Source organism: Balaenoptera borealis (genome assembly GCF_965194805.1).
Source record: "Balaenoptera borealis genome assembly, chromosome: 2".
Taxonomy (NCBI): Eukaryota; Metazoa; Chordata; class Mammalia; order Artiodactyla; family Balaenopteridae; genus Balaenoptera; species Balaenoptera borealis.
Window position 1 is genome coordinate 170,504,693 of NC_138867.1, and position 18,913 is coordinate 170,523,605.

Sequence of the window (18,913 nt, forward strand, 5' to 3'; positions counted from 1 at the left end):
GGCACAATGAGCCAAATCAGGAAGAAAAACTAATTTCTGTAAGATTGCAATACCAACCTGACCAAAACCCACCAAAATCGCAGTGTTCAGTGCTGCTTTTGTTTCTTTCCCCTATAAAACCGCTTTCATTCCTCAAGTTTGATGAGACATTCCCTTTAAAACTCCCTGTTGCAACAGTTTGAATAAATTCCCTTTTAGTTGAAGTCTCAGCGAATTTCTAAAGTTTTATGTTACAAATGCTACAGACATTAAAACAATAAGATGTTATGTCACAATTTTTTGCCAATAAATTAGAAATTTTATGTGAACTGAGAAAATTCCTAGGGAGGAGAAAAACTTAACCAAAACTTACTAAAGGTCTCACAGCTTATGGATGTGGGGAGTATGGGAAAGACTCTGAAACGAGTTCAGTTTGTATGGAATTCACAGGAGGAGCAAGCGGAGGGAGGAGCAATAAAACAGGAAGGGAAAAACCTTAATAAACAGTGAGTTTAGAAAAGGCTTCCATAGGAGTGTGCTCTCTATTTCTAGCAAATTTGTCGGGAAGTGAAAGCCTGAAAAATAATTTCATCTTGGTTTATGTACAGAGACACTAAGGGTGAAATGGTACTGAATACCAGTCATGCAATGCAAAGAACTTTTCCCTCATGAGATTCAAAACTGAGAAATGGTCACCTGAGGATCAGTTAGCTGAGAACAGACAGTGGGGACGTGAAGTCTGCATCAGGAACTTAAGGTTTCCCAGGGAATTCCCTGGGAGGTCTCTCCATGCCTCTTCCCCAGATTCAGCTGAGGGCCTTGGCTGGAGACATGCAGAAGGAAGTCAGAATACTTAACTCGATTCTTCTTTCCATTGAGTGTTCCCATTTAGACCTGGCAGTTCTTCTCAGGCTATGAATAGTATCAGTTATACTCAGGAAGGAGTTTATGTGAATCCCATGTAGAGAGGTGACATAGTGTAGTAGCCAAGAGAACAGTCTTTCCGCCATGAAGCCTGGGTTCAAATAAGGACTCTTTCACTTATTCCCGGATGACTTTAGACAAGTAACTAAACCCTCTGTTTTTTGCTTGTGTGTCCTCATCTACCTCTTGTTGGGATAATAATAGTAACAACCTCAGAGGTTGTAATGAAGGTTGGAAAAGTTAGTGTTATTAGAGCCCTTAGAAGTGTGCCTGGACTGAGAAGCATTTGTAGAAGGGTGTGGGAAGTAAGTCTGGCAGTGTGGTGGCCCCTGTCCAAGGACTCAAACATCTGGACACTCAGGCAATGGAATGTAGGCCCTTCCTCAAGCCAAGAAAATCCTCCAAGGACCACCCTACACAGTATTTGAGAAAAAAAATTTTCTTGCATAAGTTTACTCAGTGGTATCTTGCTTCTAAGCAAGCAATCCACTGTTTCTAAGCAAACATGCTTTGTCTTTTTTATTCTGGAAACGGGTCAACAGGAGGAGCCTCCAGCTCTAGTCCAGTGATTAAGAGTATGGGTGGGTCAAGGGCTGCTTCACACTTTCCTTGCTGGCTAGGCAGCCTGCCCACTCATGTTGTGCACATTTTGCTCCCCACTTCCTCCCCACCTCTATGTTTTCTTGGCAATAGATGTGCTGGCGATTACTGAAGTAAGGGTTGGTGAGAGCCAGGCATCCACCATCTTAACCATGGGGTAAGTGTTCCTTAAGTTCTCAAAGAATAAAAGGAGGCCCTGGGATGGGCAGGAGAAGTTCCTCTGGTCTTGGATGCAAACCTTAGGGCCAGTATTTCAGTGAATGCAATAATTATGTCTATAATTTCCCCATCTGTAAAATGAGGGAAAAGACCCAACTCACAAGGTTGCTTTGAGGATTAATGAAAAAGCACTTGGTATTTTTGTAAAACTTCATACGAACAATATTGTCAAGTTGACTAATGATCTATCCCATTTTTTTTAAAGTTAAAGGAAGGTAATAATGAAGATGAGAGCAAAAATCAATGAAACAGAAAGCAACACAACAGAGAGGATCAAAAGTCAAGGTTGGCACTTTAAAAAGAGAATTAAAATTCATAGACCTCTGGTGTGATAAGAAAGAACAGAAAGCACAGATAATTACAACAGATCCCATAGGTTATTTAGAAGTATATTTTTAATTTCTAAACATATAGGGACTTCTTAGTTATATTTTTTGTTATAACATTGTGGTCAGAAATCATACTCTATATGATTGCTGTCCACTGAAGTTTGTTGAGATTTGTTTATGGCCCAGTGTGTATTTGACCTTAGTGAAGGTTCCACGGGCACTGGAAAAGAACATGTGTTCTGCAAATGCTGGGTGCAGTCACCTAGATAAAGACATTAGATCAATTTTGTAATGTATTGTTCAGATCTTCTCTGCTCCTTATGAATTTTTATCTGCTTGTTCTATTGATTAATGAGATAATTGTTGAGTTATCCATTTCTATTTATAGTTCTGTGAATTTTGCTTTATATATTTGAAGTCATGTTATTAGGTGCATGCAAATACAGAATTTTTATATCTTCCTGGTGTATTGAAACTTTAAGAAGTAAACCTCTGTCTGTAGTAATGCCTTTGGCTTATTTAGGCTATTTTTTTTTCTGGTATTAATAACATCAGCTTCTTTTGATTATTGTTACCTGGCATAGCTCTTTCCATCCTTTCACTTTCAACCTTTCTGTGTCCTTATTTTAAATGTGCCTCTTGGAAATAGCATATAGTTGTTGTTGTTTTAAGTTTGATAACATTTTTTAACAAGAGCATTAGGTCTTTAGTATACAACTTCTGTTATGTTTTGGTTTCAATCTTATTCACTGATTTTATTTATCCCACATAATCTTAAGTCCTGTTATCTCTTTTCTTGCTTTCTTTCAGGTTGGATTAGAATTATTCTATTAGAATTCTATCACAATTATTCTGTTATTCTATTTTTTCCTCTGTTGATTTGGAAGTTGTACACTTTTTCTGTTCTTTTAATGGGCAAGGAATTAAAAGATCCATTCTTGACTTATCAAAGCCTAGTGATAATTGATACTCTTATCTTCATCCTAGACAATGCAAGGATCTTAGAATACTTTAACTATTTATCTCATCTTATATGCTATTGTTTTTGTGAATTTTAATTATGTATGTATAAATGTATAGATATGTATTAAAATACATTATTATTATTTTCTACACCAAATATTTATTTAGATTTATCCATGTATTTACTGTTATAATTACTTTCCATTGCTCTTCATTCTTCTCTCCCTCCCTAACCTTCCTTGTGCGGTCATTTTCCTTGTGTCTGAAAAACATTCTTTAGAACGTTCTGTCCTGTTAGAGGTAGAACCTTCCAACTTTTGTTTGCCTAAAAACAGCTTATTCCACTTTTGTTCTTTTTTTTTTTTGGAATTGAATAATGCCATTTTTTTTTTTTATTACTTAATTAATTTGGCTGTGTTGGGTCTTAGTTGTGGCATGCAGGATCTTTCGTTGTGGCACACGGGCTTCTCTCTAGTTGTGGCACATGGGCTCCAGAGCATGCTAGCTCAGCAGTTGTTGCACGCGGGCGTAGTTGCCCTGCATCATGTGGGATCTTAGTTCCCCAACCAGGGATCGAACCCACGTCCCCTGCATTGGAAGGCAGATTCTTAACCACTGGACCACCAGGGAAGCCCCCCACCTTCGTTCTTAACAGATATTTTTTTCTGGGAATAGAATTCTAGGTTGAGCATCACATTCTTTTGTCACATTGGAGGCATCAAGCCACCAATTTCTGACTTCTGCTCTAGCTGGTGAGCAGTCAGCTGTTCATCTGCCTGTTTAATATGTTCTATTGTTAATGGCTTCTTTAAGATTTTTTCTCTGTCTTTAGTTTATTCCAGTTTTACTATGATATGTTTAGGTGTGGATTACCTTTTTAGTAAGTAATCCTGCTTGGGATTCTTAGGGCTGTTAAATTTGTAGATATGTATCTTTCTTCAGTTTTGGTAAATTTTCAGCCATTGTGTGCTTGAATATTAGTTCTATACCATTATCTTTCTCTTTCCTTCTGGGACTCCAAATAAAGGTATGTTAGACCTTCTCACTGTATCTCTTATGCCTCTTAATCTCTCATTTCCATCCCTTTGTCCCCTCACTCCCTACCCAGGCTTCATTCTGGATATAACTTATCTTCCAGTTCACTGTGTAATCTGCTATTAAATATATACTCTATTTTTCAGTTATGGACTTTCCATCTGCCTCCTTTCTTATAATTTGCCAAATTCTCAAATTTGTCTTTTATTTCCTTGAGCATTGTTATTTTAAAAGCTGTATCTGTATCAGCTTTCTATGATCCCTGAGTATGTCACCAATACCTTGCATTAGATTCCCTCCATCCAAATACTTAGAGTGGTTTATATGTTCCTGGTTGGAACCTGACTGTCACACTGCTATCTGCCAAGCTCTCAACCCTGCACCTTATAACTTTCTACAGAATTCTTTCACAGCCTTTCCTTAGACTTTTTAAATCTTTTAGCAAAAGGGAACTTGGTTCAAGACCTTTAGAAGTTGTGGTCTAAAGCCAAGTAACTCACTGCATATTTTATACCATAATTTATTTAACCAGTCACCTAATGATAAACACTTCAGTTGTTTCCAGTTTTTTCTAGTATAAACAGTGCTGCAATAAAATATATTTCCTTACCCTCAGCAGAACTGCTAAGAAAAATTTGCTTTTAAATTTTTTATAGATATTGTAAAATTGCCTTCCAAAAATATTACAACTTATAATTCCAATCATGGTGTGTGAAACTTTCTGTTTCCCATACCTTCACCAACACTAGGTGTTACACACGTTTTTCACCTTTGCCAAGCTGATATTTGACAAATGGTATCATGCTGGGTTGTTTTTTATTTTCAAAATTAAAAAAAAAAAACCTTGAAATAGTCTCAAAGAAAAATGGAAATTATAGTTTAAAACTGTTTTTTTCCCTGAATCATTTAAGAATTAAGTTCCTCATTAATCAAACATCAAACAAGGCACCTCATTACATCTGAATACTTTTAGTGTATATTTCCTACAAGCAAGGACTTCCTACATCACCACCACACAACCATCAAAATCAGGAAATTAACACGGATTCATTACTATGAATGCTCTGACTCCATCCAGATTTCTTTAATTGTTCCAATAATGTCCTTTGGAATAAAAAGATCCAGTTTAGAATTGTGCATTGCTAATTCATTTTTGCTTCTTTGTAGTTTCTTTCGATCTAGAATAGAGCCTTAGTCCTATTCTCAAACTTGAGCAAGTGTCAGAATCACATGGATGGCTTGTTAAACACAGACTGCTGGGTCCCAGAGTTTCTGATTCAGCAGGTCTGGGTTGGCTGAGAATTTGCATTTCTATTAGTTCTTAGGAGAGGCAGATTCTGTTGGTCTGGGGACCACATTTGGAGAACTGCTGTTCTAGAACCTCTCCACATTAAAGTCCTCCACCCCTGACTGGTCCCCGAGAGTTCACGAGGCAGTCAATAGGCTTGTGCATAAGGTGGAAAGTCAACACATAGTCTTGTCTTCTTAAAATTTAAAATAATGCTTCATACCATTAATAGGTACTTCTTTAAAAAAGGAATTACCAAATTTGGTTGTATTAGTTTCCACTTGCTGCTGTAACAAATCTCCAAAATTTGGTGGCTTAAAACAATATAAATGTATTATCTTAGAGTTCTGGAAATCAGAAGTCTGAAATGGGTCTGACATCTGAAATTGTGCTAAAATCAAGGTATCAGCAGGAGTTGCATTCTTTTTGGAGGCTTTAGAGGAGAATCCATTCCTTGCCTTTTTTAGCTTCTACAGGCTGCCTGAGTTCCTTAGCTCATGGCCCCCTTCCATCTTCAAAGCAAACGATGGCCAGACAAGTCTTTCTCATGCTGCATCACTCTGATACTGACTAACTCTCCTGCCTCCCTCTTTCACTTATAAGGACCCTTGTGATTACACTGGACCCAGGGGGATAATGCAGAATAACTACCTCATTTCAAGGTCCTAAACATCTGCAAAGTCCCTTTGCCATGTAAGGTAACATATTCACAGGTTCTAAGGATTAGGATGTGGACATCTTTGGGGTCCATTTTTCTGCCTACCACAGTGGTGAAAACCACTAGCTGTGTATCAAACTCTGTTCTCTCCTGTGGGCACACAGCTAGACTAACATCTTCCAGCCCTTTTTATAGTTGGTTGAGGATACATGACTAAGATCCCTCCAAAGGAATGTGAACAGAAATGTGTGTTCCTTCCATGCCAGGTCCATGAGAACTTCCTTTGCATGCTCTGCATGTTCTTCCCATTTTCTCTAGACCTTAGAGGATGATGGATCCTGTGTGCCTAAATGATCACCAAGAGGGGAACTAACCACTGACCTGAATACCCATCCTGGACTGCTAAGGGTGCAAGAATTAAATTTCTATAGCATAGAGACTACCCTGTAAAGCCATTGTATTTTGAGTCTACTTGTTATAGAACTTAGTCAGTCCTAACTAATACACTAACAAATGAGCATATTTCTTTTCTTTTTTTTGAATTTTATTTTATTATTTTTTATACAGCTGGTTCTTATTAGTTATCTATATTATACATATTAGTCTATATATGTCAATCCCAATCTCCCAGTTCATCCCACCACCAGAGAATATTTCTTGATTCTCAATGCCCATTTCTCATAAGACCTAACCTCCTATTTCCCTAAGAAGACTGAGGTCATCTGAAATAGGCAAACACAATTTTTCACCTCTCCCCTTCAAACATTTATCGTGCAACAGGTACAGGGCAGGTACACTACTAAGATCTGTGATGCCTGCTTTTTTTTGTCTCTTTGAGCCTACTTTACTTTCTTTCTTGTTGCCTTTTCTAAACCAGGTCCCCTTCCTTCAACTTTACTCCCCTCCCCACCTTCTCAACTTTCTCCTCTCCACTGGCTCCCTGGCTTCCACTTTCAAACATGCTGGCTTTGACCCCAGTGTTAAGTCAGCCTTCCTTTACTCTGTTGTACCCTGAAATACTTCTCTTTTCATGTGCTTCCTTGCACTGTCAGACTTCAGGGAAGAGTGGATGACAGCTGGGACCTCACTTTTCTCCCGCTCTACACCTCTTTTCCACCATTCAATCAGGTTTCCACATCTGCTTATCTAACTGAAATTTCCTGAGCCCCTCCTTGGTGCTAGGGATGAGGAAAGAGTGAGAGGGTTGCTACCCTTATGCTGTTTCATTCCAGTATGTAAAAGCATTAGATGGTCATGACAATGACAGGGAGACAAGTAAGCAATGGTGGTAGAAATGATAGAAATCCAGAGGTAGGAGGGAGTGGAGACTGACCTGGTTTGGAGGCTCAGGGAAAGATAAAATGAAGAGGCAGTGTTCAAGCTGACAGATGAGGGCTGATGGCTGAGGTTGAGTAGGTGTTAGCCAAGCAAAGGAGGAGGGAGAAATTTACAGGTAGATGGACGCACAGCTAGAGAAAGACTGACTTTGGAAGGCACCAGCAAGCACACATGGTAATTGGGGTCAAGGACGGGTGTGAAAGAGAGAAGGAGAGTGCTCTGGGGACGGGGTAGGGGGTGGGGGATAGGAGCTGGTGGTGGGGTAAGGAGAGGAGTTGTTAGGGAGCAAAATGAGGCATGGGGGGTTTGGGGGTGCTCCTGAAGTCATAGCTCAGACCCCAATCCCTGCCCCTGCACTTTCGGAGCCTCCAGAAGTGCAATCCAGACCACCCTGCTCCCTGCTCCACAGCTCTAGGAAGCAGGGGACTCAGATTTTGACTAAAGGCCCATTCTAGCTTATCAAACCATGAGAGAAACCAAGAAGGAGGATGAGAACTGCGGCTCCTTTTCTCCTAGCTTGTTCTCCAATGATTTTTCCCCTGGCTGCCCTGTCTCCTGCAGAGAAGAGGGCCTGCATGTGCGGGGCTGCTAGCCAGGAAGCCCTGGATCTGATTCGCTCTCCTGAGGGCCTAAGCGCCAAGCTCTCCTGGGGCCGCCCCACAGGGATCCCAGATACGGGAGTGAGGAGGAGGGTGAGCACTGCGGAAGAGCGCTTGGCGCATAACGACCCCACCCGTATCCTGCATTTAGAGACAAACACCAGCATAGTTTTTAACAGCTCAAGGCCATGTCCCTGAGGATGACTACTCCAGCCCCATGAAATCCCTGCCTGGGAAAACTCAAAAGAATGTTCTGTTTGTTCCAGCCAACACTTGAAGATAGGGTCCCTGTCTCCCAGTCTCTGTAGGAGGGTAGGAGCCTAGCTTCCATAACTGTCAGCTAGCAAATCCCAATGGCTTAATCACGCTTTTTGTTTGTTTCCATTTCCCTGACTCTGCTCCCACCCTTCCTCATTTCCTCCTCCCTCCTCCCTCATTCTCCCTTTAAAATGCCCAGTTTTACACAAATTGAAGTAGAGTTTAGTTTACACTGGACCCTCTTCCCTATTGCAATAGTTATCGAATAAAATCTGTCCTTACTGCTTTGATTAGTATCTAGCTTTATCTTTGACAGCTGGAAAGTAGTATTTCCCCCACCTCCCCCATCACCACCAATTAGGATGGTGATCGATGCTTTAAGTGAGATCTTAAATGAAGGTAGTTTAGACAAGATGAAGGTCTGAAACAGCAGCTCAGGGCTGCATTGGTGGCTCTGCAATCTTCAGGGACTCAGGCTCCCATTATCTTGTTACTCAGCCTTCTCTTGTGCTGCTTCCTTCCTGTGGGCCAAGGAGGCTACCCCAGATCCAGCCATCTGATCTGCATTCCAGTCAGCAGGAGCTTCTTGGAGGAGCAGGATGTGACAGGCACACTTGGCTCAAGGGGAGATCAGCATTTGCCTTGAGGGGAGTCCTGGAAATGGGGTGGGGGCAGCCATGAGACCTGACAAATACCATTCTCATGTCAGAAGAAGAGCCAGATATGGGGATAACTAGCCCCCCCTCCCGTCCCACCTCACCTAGTACCTCTGAGGACAGTGGGTGAAGGGGGACTTTGGTGGTAATTACTGGGGGAGAGTGAAGATGTGGCACATCCACTGTGAAGACATTTCATGAAGAAACCCAGTAACTGCCCTTGAAGCAAAATGGAATTTTTCTATCTTGGTATTCTTATTTTCTCCTGAGGTTGAGAACTGTTAGGTATGAGTGGGGAAGAGAGATTGGGTGGGGGGAGGGTGGGAAAGCGATGAACTTCCTATGTGAGGAGGTGGAGCCTGGCTTTGGACAGTACCACCACTCACCTCAGATTCCCCTGACTGAGTCAGAATGGCCATGGCCAGGGGTTCAGGCATAGTTCCAAGCTGTAACAAGTGCTTTCGGCTGAGTCACCTCACTGATTTGAGCGTCTCTCTTCTTTTTAAGCAGAAAAACTGATTTCTCAGATAGAAATTTAGATAGAAACCTCAAATAGGTGATAGGGGATCTTCTCAGGTAGAGAATAGAAAACTGGGGTGTTGCCCACTGGGTCAGATTCTTATGAAGGATTTGAATAACCTCCAAAGAATTAGGTATGGCAGAGACTCCTAGCTACTCGGAGGCACCCAGTCTTGCCTTCCTCCACGTAGTAATCAGATCCCTCCCCGCAGTTTTTGGCAGGGCATGTGCCCAGCTTCCCTTCAAGCTTTTGGACAAAGGGATGTGGGCAGAATTGAAGGAGCAGAATTGAAGAACTTTCAGGTAGTGTCCTTAAAAAAAAAGCTTTTTAGCCCTCTGCTTCTTCTGCCCCTTCCACCTGGCTGGGAAAGGGGACAACTGAAGTGGCACTGGAGTGACATCTTGGATCCACAGGTGGATGCCATGTATTGATGATGGCAATGCCAACATTCCTGCCTCAGTACCCAATGACCTTGTGGAGCAGTTCAGCTAGTGCTCTGTACCGTCTACCTGCCCATCTCTGTATTGTTACCTAAAAGAGAAACGGAGGCCTGTCTTGTTAAAGCCAATGTGTTTGGGGTCTTTTTGTACAAGTGGCTTAGCCAGTTGCCTAACTAGAAAACCAAGTCTAAAAGGAGCACTGTTTGATACCCTCTACGTTACTTACTCCAAGCCTTCAGCAACACTCAACTTATGAAAGACCATGTTGCTTATTATGACACATGTCCCCATGTGGCTTTGGCCCACTTTTAAAACTTCCTCAGTTCACCCCAATGGAGAAATCTGTAGCCTGGCTGGATGAGAGTATCAGAAAAGTTGGTTTGTCCAATCAGTCAGATGCTAATTTATAAACTGACACAGGAACACAAAGCAAATTAGTAGAAAATATGATTTCTGTTCCTTTTTCTCCTTGCATCATTTCCTGCCAACTCCCACCTTTTCTTTATTCTTATCACTCTTCCTCACTTCTCTTTCCCCTTGGTTTTTCTCTGGAGTGCCTAAATAAGTTGTTCAAACGTGTGCCATTCCATGGGTCATCAATGATGGCTCATGGAAAAGTAGGAAGGCAAAGCATCCAGGACACAGCTGACTGCTGGCAACTCAAGCGCCAGGAGATGGTGAAACCACATGAGAACTATACACTGTAGCAGGGAATTTTCTTCTTGTTGATACACTGCTCAGTTTCAGAAGGAAAACAAAAAGGGTGGAGAGTCACCTGCAAATAAAAAGCATCAGTAAAAATACTGATACGTAGAGTGTTCAATGAACCTTCTTTTCAAATTGAAAACTTAATAATTGTCACCATTTGTCAGGTGTAAGTCTAGGTGTCTCACATATATGATCTCTTAATTTTTACAGATCCACTCAAGGTAACCATTCTTATTCCCATTTTACAAATTAGAAAACTTGAGTTCATATGAGTAAGATTTGGGATTTGAACCCACCTTTGACTTTTCCCCCCCATATCACTCTGCCTCCCACTTTAGACAAGAAATATAAAGTGTTAAAAACTAGCCTTGGAAGATGTGATGTTTAATTTCATGTGTCAGTTTGGCTGGGCCATGGTGCCTAGATATTTGGTTAAACATTATTTTGGATGTTTCTGTCAGAGTCTTTTTGGATGAGATTTACAAACTGATTGACTTTAATATGGGTGGGCCTTGTCCAATCAGCTGAAGGCCTGTATGGAACAGAAAGACTGACCTCCCCTGAGCTAGAAGGAATTGTGCCAGCTGTGAGCCTTTGGACTTGAACTGCAACATCAACTCTTCCCTGCAGCTCTCCAGCCTGCTGGCCCACCGTGCAGATTTTGGACTTGCCAACCTCCATAACTGCATGAGCCATTTCCTTAAAATCAATCACTCTCTTCTCCTTTTCTTCCTCCTCCCTCCTCCCCCTCCTCCTCCTCCCCCTTTTCCCCTTCTTCTTCTTCTTCCTCTCTCTCTCTCTCACGCACGATAAGTAGATAGATAGACAGACAGACAGACAGACACATGCTCTTTATTCTGTTTCTCTGGAGAAGCCCAACTAATACGAGGAGGAGAGAGAATTATAAAATGGAGGGAAGAAAACTCAGAAATGAGTTCTCAGAAATGAATGGTGGTAGATTGCAACCGACAAGAATCAGAGAGAAAGTGAAGGAAGTTGATTTACCGCTGTATGCTGCTCTGAACTGCTTTCCTGCAAATTTCAGGGATTACTCTGAGGATGGCACAGCCACACACATACTCAGGAGGTAAGTGAGCTAATCTAAAAAGGCTGAGGCCAGAGCAGAGTCCTCTCCTAGTTTATAACTATGCATCTGTGGCAGAGTTCCTCTTCCTGGCTTTGTAGGAGGACTACTATTCCCACTTTCCTTTGCAGTTAAGGGTGATCATGTGACTGAGTTCTGGCCAAGGAAATGTGGATGGTGTGATATAAGCTACTTCCTGGCTTGGCGCATACAAAATTCTGTAATCTTCCAGCTCTCTCTTCCACTGTTCCAGAAACCTGGGAAGTTTATATTTCAAAATTAGTTGACTAGAAGATGTAGGAGGGCCACCAGCACCATATTAGACTTTGCATGAGCAAGAAAGAGACCTTTAAGCACATTAACTCACTGAGATTTGGGGTTTATTTGTTCCCTTCTCTAGGCTACTCTGTCCTAAGGAAGGCAACATCCATTAGTCTCTGTCTTGCTTTTGCCCATTGTCACTTCCTCCAAGGCCTAGCACAATGCCTGGCACAGAGAAGACACTCAGTAAATACTTGTTGAATGAATGAATGAATGGTGTACTAGCTAACTATGGTTCTAAGATGCCATAACAGAGATGCAAAAATCCAGCAGTGTAAATGACAATTGTGTAACAGTCCAGAGGTAGGACTGGCAAGACAGCTGTGCCATCTGCCTCTGGGCCAGATGACTGCTGCAGTCCCACCATGCCCCCAGGTGATGGGCAGGGGAAAGACAGGGCATTCCCAATCCTTACAAGGGCAAGGCTGCACACATTGCTTCCCCTCATATCCCTTTGGCCAAAACTTAGTTGCAAGGACACACCAAGCTGCAAGGAAAGCTGAGGTCAATTGAATGATCTGCATGCAATTCTTCCTCTCCTCCCTGCTCTTGGCGATGTTCACCAGGATGGAGAGTACTTCACTACCCCATTGATTTTGGGCTTCGGCCAGAGGCATATGTGGCAGAAGTGACAGTATATCAGTTCTGAGCCAAGGACTTAAATGGCCCCTTGTGTTTCTGTTCGCCCTTCTGGCACAGCTGCCACCCTACATTGAGAAGAGCCTGCCCCAGGTAGCCATTGGTCCAGAGGATAAGACACAAGTGGAGCAGCCCTAAATCAGTTCATAGCCTGAAGCAGAGATGCCTCTGCTGACCTGAAAGAAAAATAAATGGCTTTTTTGGGAAGCTACTGAGATTTTGGGGTTGCTTATTATGCAGCATTAATGCAGCAGAAACCTAATGCTGTGGTCATGAACTCAGCCTTAACTGAAGAGTTCTACTATTAAATAGGGGGAAATGAGCATTATTAGTGTACTATGACCATTCTGTGGGTATAAGAAGGACCCCTCCCTGGATGGAGCAGAAACAGCCTGACCTGTGGGGGACTCCGTTATGAGTCCAGAGCATTGCCTAGCCAGCCTAGTTAGCATGAATATAATGTGAGGTGGCACGCTTTCCTGGGACTCTGTCATGGGTGCAGGCACTGAAGGTCGGCTGACCTGGGGGCAGTCACCTTGGTGAGAGCAGAAGGGGGTGTGGGGATAGCAATTCTGTCTGGAGGCATCTTGGGAGTGTAAGTTGTGGGTAGGAGGAATGGTGATAATAGAAAACTCTGTCGAAACAAATGCAATAGTCACATTAACAAAAAAAGTTTGGGAGGAGTTTTCCCCATGAGTCAAGAGGTGCTGCTAATAATAGAAGCCTGAAATAACTGTGTATATTACTATATTAGTTAATTCATGTCTATCTGTTGCCAATACAGCTGTAGAGAATGATGCTATTCCTATCTGAATCCTATACAAGATTTGCAATGCATGGAAAAGATAACTGATGCCTCTATCAGATCAATCAAAATTTACGTCTAAAATACATTTTCTCCATGGTGCCTCGGTGCCTCAATACTCACAGTTTGCGCCCTGGAAAGGTTTTTCAAAGGAAGCAGCTCTGTACTGCTTGCTGGTTATTCTGCCAACTAAGAATTGAGGTGTGCGTAATGGCATCAAATTTTTTCTCCTTGGGAAATTGCTAGAGACCTGCAAGGGGTAAAAAGCTTTTGAAAGCATAGCAATTTGGGTGTGACTATCCATTTTGAGGTGGATGAATTAATCCCTGATAAAGTATTGGCTGCTTACTGGAAACTGAGGAAAAACGAGGTTTAAAACATTTCTTCAAATGTGAATATATCCTACATTTTACCTAGATTTTTTCGGTATTTATCTCCCGACATTTTATTGTGAAAATTTAAAAACACTTAACAAGTACATTATGCCTTCCATCTAGATACAATGGTTGTTAATGTTTTACCATATTTGCTCTCTCTCCTTCTTCCCCACCCCCCAACCACACATACACCAAGACACATCAGTTTTGAAACTAAGTTGTCAGTATGACATCATGATCCTTAAATAGTTCGGCATGAATCTCCTAAGAATTAGGACAATCACCTGTATAACAACAATGCCACTATCACACCTAAGAAAATTAACAATCATTCTACAATCACAACTAATATCCAAGCCATATTTAAATATATATATATATATATATATATTTTTATACAGCAGGTTCTTATTAGTCATCCATTTTATACACATCAGTGTATACATGTCAATCCCAATCTCCCAATTCATCACACCACCACCCCCACCACCCGCCGCCGCTTTCCCCCCTTGGTGTCCATACGTTTTTTCTCTACTTCTGTGTCTCAGTTTCTGCTCTGCAAACCGGTTCATCTGTACCATTTTCTAGGTTCCACATATATGCGTTAATATACAGTATTTCTTTTTCTCTTTCTGACTTACTTCACTGTGTATGACAGTCTCTAGATGCATCCACATCTCTACAAATGACCCAAGTTCGTTCCTTTTTATGGCTAATATTCCTTTGTATATATGTGCCACATCTTCTTTATCCATTCGTCTGTCGATGGGCACATACTTAAATATTTTTAATTGTCCCTTAAAGACTTCTATGCGGTTTCGCCTGTGATCTAATCAAGGTTTGTGGAGTCTATCTGGAGGTTAACCTAGAAAATCTCCCCCACCTTAACTTCTGTTTGGTTTTGACTTGTGACATCGACTTTTGAAGAGTCCAGGCCAGGGGATTTATAGAGAGTTGCACATTCTTCATTTGTCTGATTGTTTCCTGACGGTGTTCTTTAACTTTTTTCTTTTATGCCTGTATTGCCCTTAAAATGGAAATTCAGTCTGGAGGCTTGATTAGTTTTGGGTTAAACGTCATTTGCAAGAATGCTTCAGAGGCATCTCGTGAAGAGGTTCACATGTTGGGTTTTTCCACTACTAGTGATGCTAAAGGTGATGACTGGGTTGAGAAAGTGACCGCCATACTTCCATGGAGAAGCACTTGCCTGGGAACAGAGACTGAGGCAAAGTTTACATGCTAGTGTTTTATGATGGGTACGATCCCATGGGAGCCAAAAAGGGGGAAAAGAATTAAGGCAGAAAAGGAGGGAAACGAATAAAAGGTGGTTCATTGCTGAGCTGGCAATGGCTTCATAAGCAGCCTGGCTGGTCACTTGGTCATGTGGGACATCTTTAGAGTTGCCGTGTGACACTATTACCTCCTGGAGGACTCCTCCAGGATAAAGCCTGTGGGGTGTTGATGTATCTGTACTTCTGGACTGTGTTACTAGGTGCCTCTGGGTAGCCACTGGAAAAACCAGGGCCTCCGTGGGTCCTGCTACATTGGACCTGGCCATGGGAGCAGCTGCAGCTTCGGCCCTGGAAGGTGTAATGACAGCCTTGCCAAAGCAGAGACGTCTGTCATTGTAGGAGATGGGGTGACAAGGTGGAGGCTGGAGCTTTACAACCATCACTGGGGCAGTTTACCCAGCAATCAGGGCAAGTGGGTCCTGAGGGACAGGCAAGGCCAAATGCATCTGTGGGGGTGGGTATACATTGCATCGGGTACCAAAGGAACATCTTCCCCTTTGAAAGTAATAATGATCTGTGGAGTGGTACTTCACCCCTGTGGGAATAACCTATTGCCCAACCACATTTCATGTAGTGATTGTAGTACCCATTTGATTATTCTTGCCTGGGCCAGTTATTATATTGGGAGATGCAAGGTAAGGGGGCTAGTTGGACTCATTGCCACAAGAGTGTTGTTTCTAGGCTTTTTCAGGAACACAACTAGGAGACCATATATACATATATATATGGTGGGGGGAATATGAATTGTATGAGTTCATATTGTCATTGGCATTCAACATAACAGTGTTTTTTCTTAAATTCTCTTTTATTTTTTCCCTCTTATACTGGAAATTCCTTGTTCCCAATAATATTACTGTATGTACAGTCAGAGTAGAGTGTTCAGGTGACCCCAAATAAGTTTCTTTTTCATTGTTGTTTGAATAACCAATTTTACATAGAGTTGGGCCATTTGTTTCTTTTAAGGTCCAACTTTAGGGCATTTTTCCTTTACAATTTACTCTTATTTCTGAATATGTAAACTACATGGTTCAAAAACCAATACTGTATAAACACGTTTAGTCAGAGAAGTCACACTCCCATGAATATCATGTCCACCCTGCTCCAAGCTACGCCTTATAGGGAACCATTTTTATTAGTTTCTGGTTTCTCCTTTCCTATACTTTTTTTTTTTTTTTGCAAAGATAAGCAAATACATATGTACATCTTAATTTCCGCTTCTTTCTTATACAAAATGTGGCACAGTATATACCGTCTTGCTTTTTTTCTCTTAATATATATCAAAGGACTCATTCCATACTTTAAGGTTCATAGATAACTTAAATGCTAAAGTTTTCTAGCTGTTTACTATCTATCTATCTATCTATCTAGTCTATCTCTCTCTATATATCTCAAGTGTATTAGAGTAGGCTAGTCAATGCTGCAGTAACAAGTAAACCCCCAATTATTAATGGCTTTACAAAGAAAGGTTGATTTCTTGCTTACGTAAAGTCTTATGTGGGTTGGGCAATCTTCCTTTGTCTTGTAGCCATATGAGCTAAAACATGTGCCCCCATGGTAGCCAGGTTAGGTAGCCAGGCCTAGAAATAGCCCACACCACAGCCCAGTCACACAGCCCCAAACTAACTACAAGGGACGTTGAAAATGTGGTGTCAAGTTCATAAAGAGGAAACAGAAATGGAGTTTGGTGAATATATAGCATTGTCTCTCCCATGCCAGGCTTTATATTTATTCTCTCATATAAAACCACAACAGCTCTACAGGTTAGGTACTTTGATTTTTCCCATCTTACATTTAAGGATGTAGAGGCTCCAAGGCCTTATGTGCCTGTCAAAATCACAGTGTTCCTGTGTGTCAGAATTAGTTTCAAATCCTGGTGTATCTGCCTCCAAAGCCTGTACATTCCATGGCCAACCAGTATCGTCCACTGAAAAAAGCATGGCAAATCCATTTCATCCACACATAAATGCAAAATTTGGAGAAACAGAGGTTGGAGCAATTGGTACAGGACAATAAGTATTTATACTTAAGATTTATAAGCTATTTTCCTACAAAAGAGTTCAAGATAAAAATTAAATCCCTGGATCAATAAAGACTAAAACATCACAGGACACAATGTTTTAGTAACAGTGGATGATAAAATAGCTTTATTTATAATTTTTGAATCAAGAGCTAATTGTTATAGGAATTTTTTAAAAATTCAAAGTGAAACTGCAAACATTTTTTCTTCCTCTTTCTAAGTAAAAGCATCATATATTCTTTGCATGAGAGAAATTATGACTCTTTCAAAACCATTTAGGGTAGCTTTGGGGAATTATCCCAAGTAATCTCCATTTATTTCAAAGTCGAAAAGCCTTCCCTTTAGAGGAGGAAATAAAACAAATGTGAAAAACCACTATGGCCATTTGGACAGTGCCTTTAGTTCCACATTCACACTTATATTTAATGCCTAAGATTGGGTACAACAATATATGATTCCAATGTATGCTTTTAGTAAGTGATTACAGCAAAATGAACAACACTGGGAACTCTAAATGATTTAAATGAAGCATTGGCCATCTATATGCAGAGACTGCAGATTCCATGAAAAGATAAGGTGGTTCCAGAGGGAGATTTTTCCAGAACAAGGCAAAGCTTACCCTATCCTGTGAGTGTGAAACCAAATCATCCTGGCTGTTGATCCAATACAGTTTTCACAATAATGCCCTGCAAGTCTCAACATCATATCAGTACCTTTCAAACATTTTGGACCCTGACTACAGTAAGAAACATCATTAACTATGTACACACACAGTGACTCACAGACACAGAAGATTTTTTTGAGATAAAATGCAGGCAGTACACTCTGATCGCCTCCCCTAACCCACCCTACCCCCTACTCAAAATGCTGGCATGACCTGGGTTCACAACCTGTAGGAGTTGTGACCCGCAGTTTGAAACCCCTGAGCTATTGCCTATTGCTTTGGCTGGCCAGTCAAACTAGGCTGTGTAGAATATTTCTTTTCTCTTTTTGTCTCACAGCTCCCAGAGGAAAGAGGGACCCAGTGCTTGAAGAGGGAACTGTCACCTGGGAGTTAGTAACCAAATCCCAGAGCCTGGAGAAGTCAGCACCATTTGTGGAAGCTCCCACCTTTGCCAAGACATGACAAGACCCTGCTACTTTAATACCATCCTCAAAATGTTGAGGTTCACTTAGCATGTTGTCCTGTTACTAGAAATGGCAGATTTAGCAAAACAAATTTTTAAAAAAAGGACACCCAGTTAAATTTGAATTTCAGATAAACAAGGAATAGTCTTTTTTAGTGTAAGTATGTCTCATGCAGTAACAATTATTCCATTTGTCTTTTTTTAGTGTAAGTGTGTCTCATGCAATAACAATTATTCCTTGTCTGAAGTTCAAATTTAACTGGGTGTCCAGTATTTCATCTGGCAACTCAACTGGTTGCATGCCCTGTCCCTTTACTTTGAAGGTCCTCAATCTGATGGATGGATCTAGGCTGGACAGGATGTGGGCACTGCTGCTGGGAGGAAGGGGGGACACCTATTTCAGTCCCCTTCTGCTCCCCTCAATTTTCATTGCTGGCTTCACACCCCGCAGCCCCCTGAAGTGTTTGTTCCCTTATCTGGAGGGCAGTGTATTTCAGTGGATTGGCAAGGTGGCACAAACCCTGCTCCTGCTGTGTCCACTTGACTCCTCGGTCCTCCTGGACCTTGGCATGCCAAACCTCTGGGATATATGCTGTCCCACTGCACCTCTAGCTTAGTGGCAAAGGGACAGTCACCAGCCCTATCCAGCTGTTGAACAGAACCCCAGTCTGTCCTTCGTGTAGTCATTCCAGTCTCTGCAACTGATCTGCTCAGTGAGGGAGAGCCCACTGGGAGGA

At 41.6% G+C, this 18,913-nt stretch overlaps 1 protein-coding gene across 13 annotated transcripts in view; it reads left to right on the forward strand.

Annotated features, from left to right (window-relative positions):
• MGAT1 (alpha-1,3-mannosyl-glycoprotein 2-beta-N-acetylglucosaminyltransferase) overlaps positions 1 to 18,913 on the forward strand; it is a 75,087-nt gene that overhangs the window by 19,477 nt on the left and 36,697 nt on the right. Inside the window, exons 3-4 of one of the 13 annotated variants that reach the window (XM_082379442.1) lie at positions 1,597 to 1,660; positions 1,928 to 2,007. The exons of 10 other annotated variants lie outside the window; for them this stretch is intronic. The gene's annotated coding sequence lies outside the window, so the exon portion shown is untranslated. The remainder of the gene's footprint in view (positions 1 to 1,596; positions 1,661 to 1,927; positions 2,008 to 18,913) is intronic. 2 more of the 13 variants (XM_082379424.1, XM_082379443.1) reach the window with 2 other exon arrangements.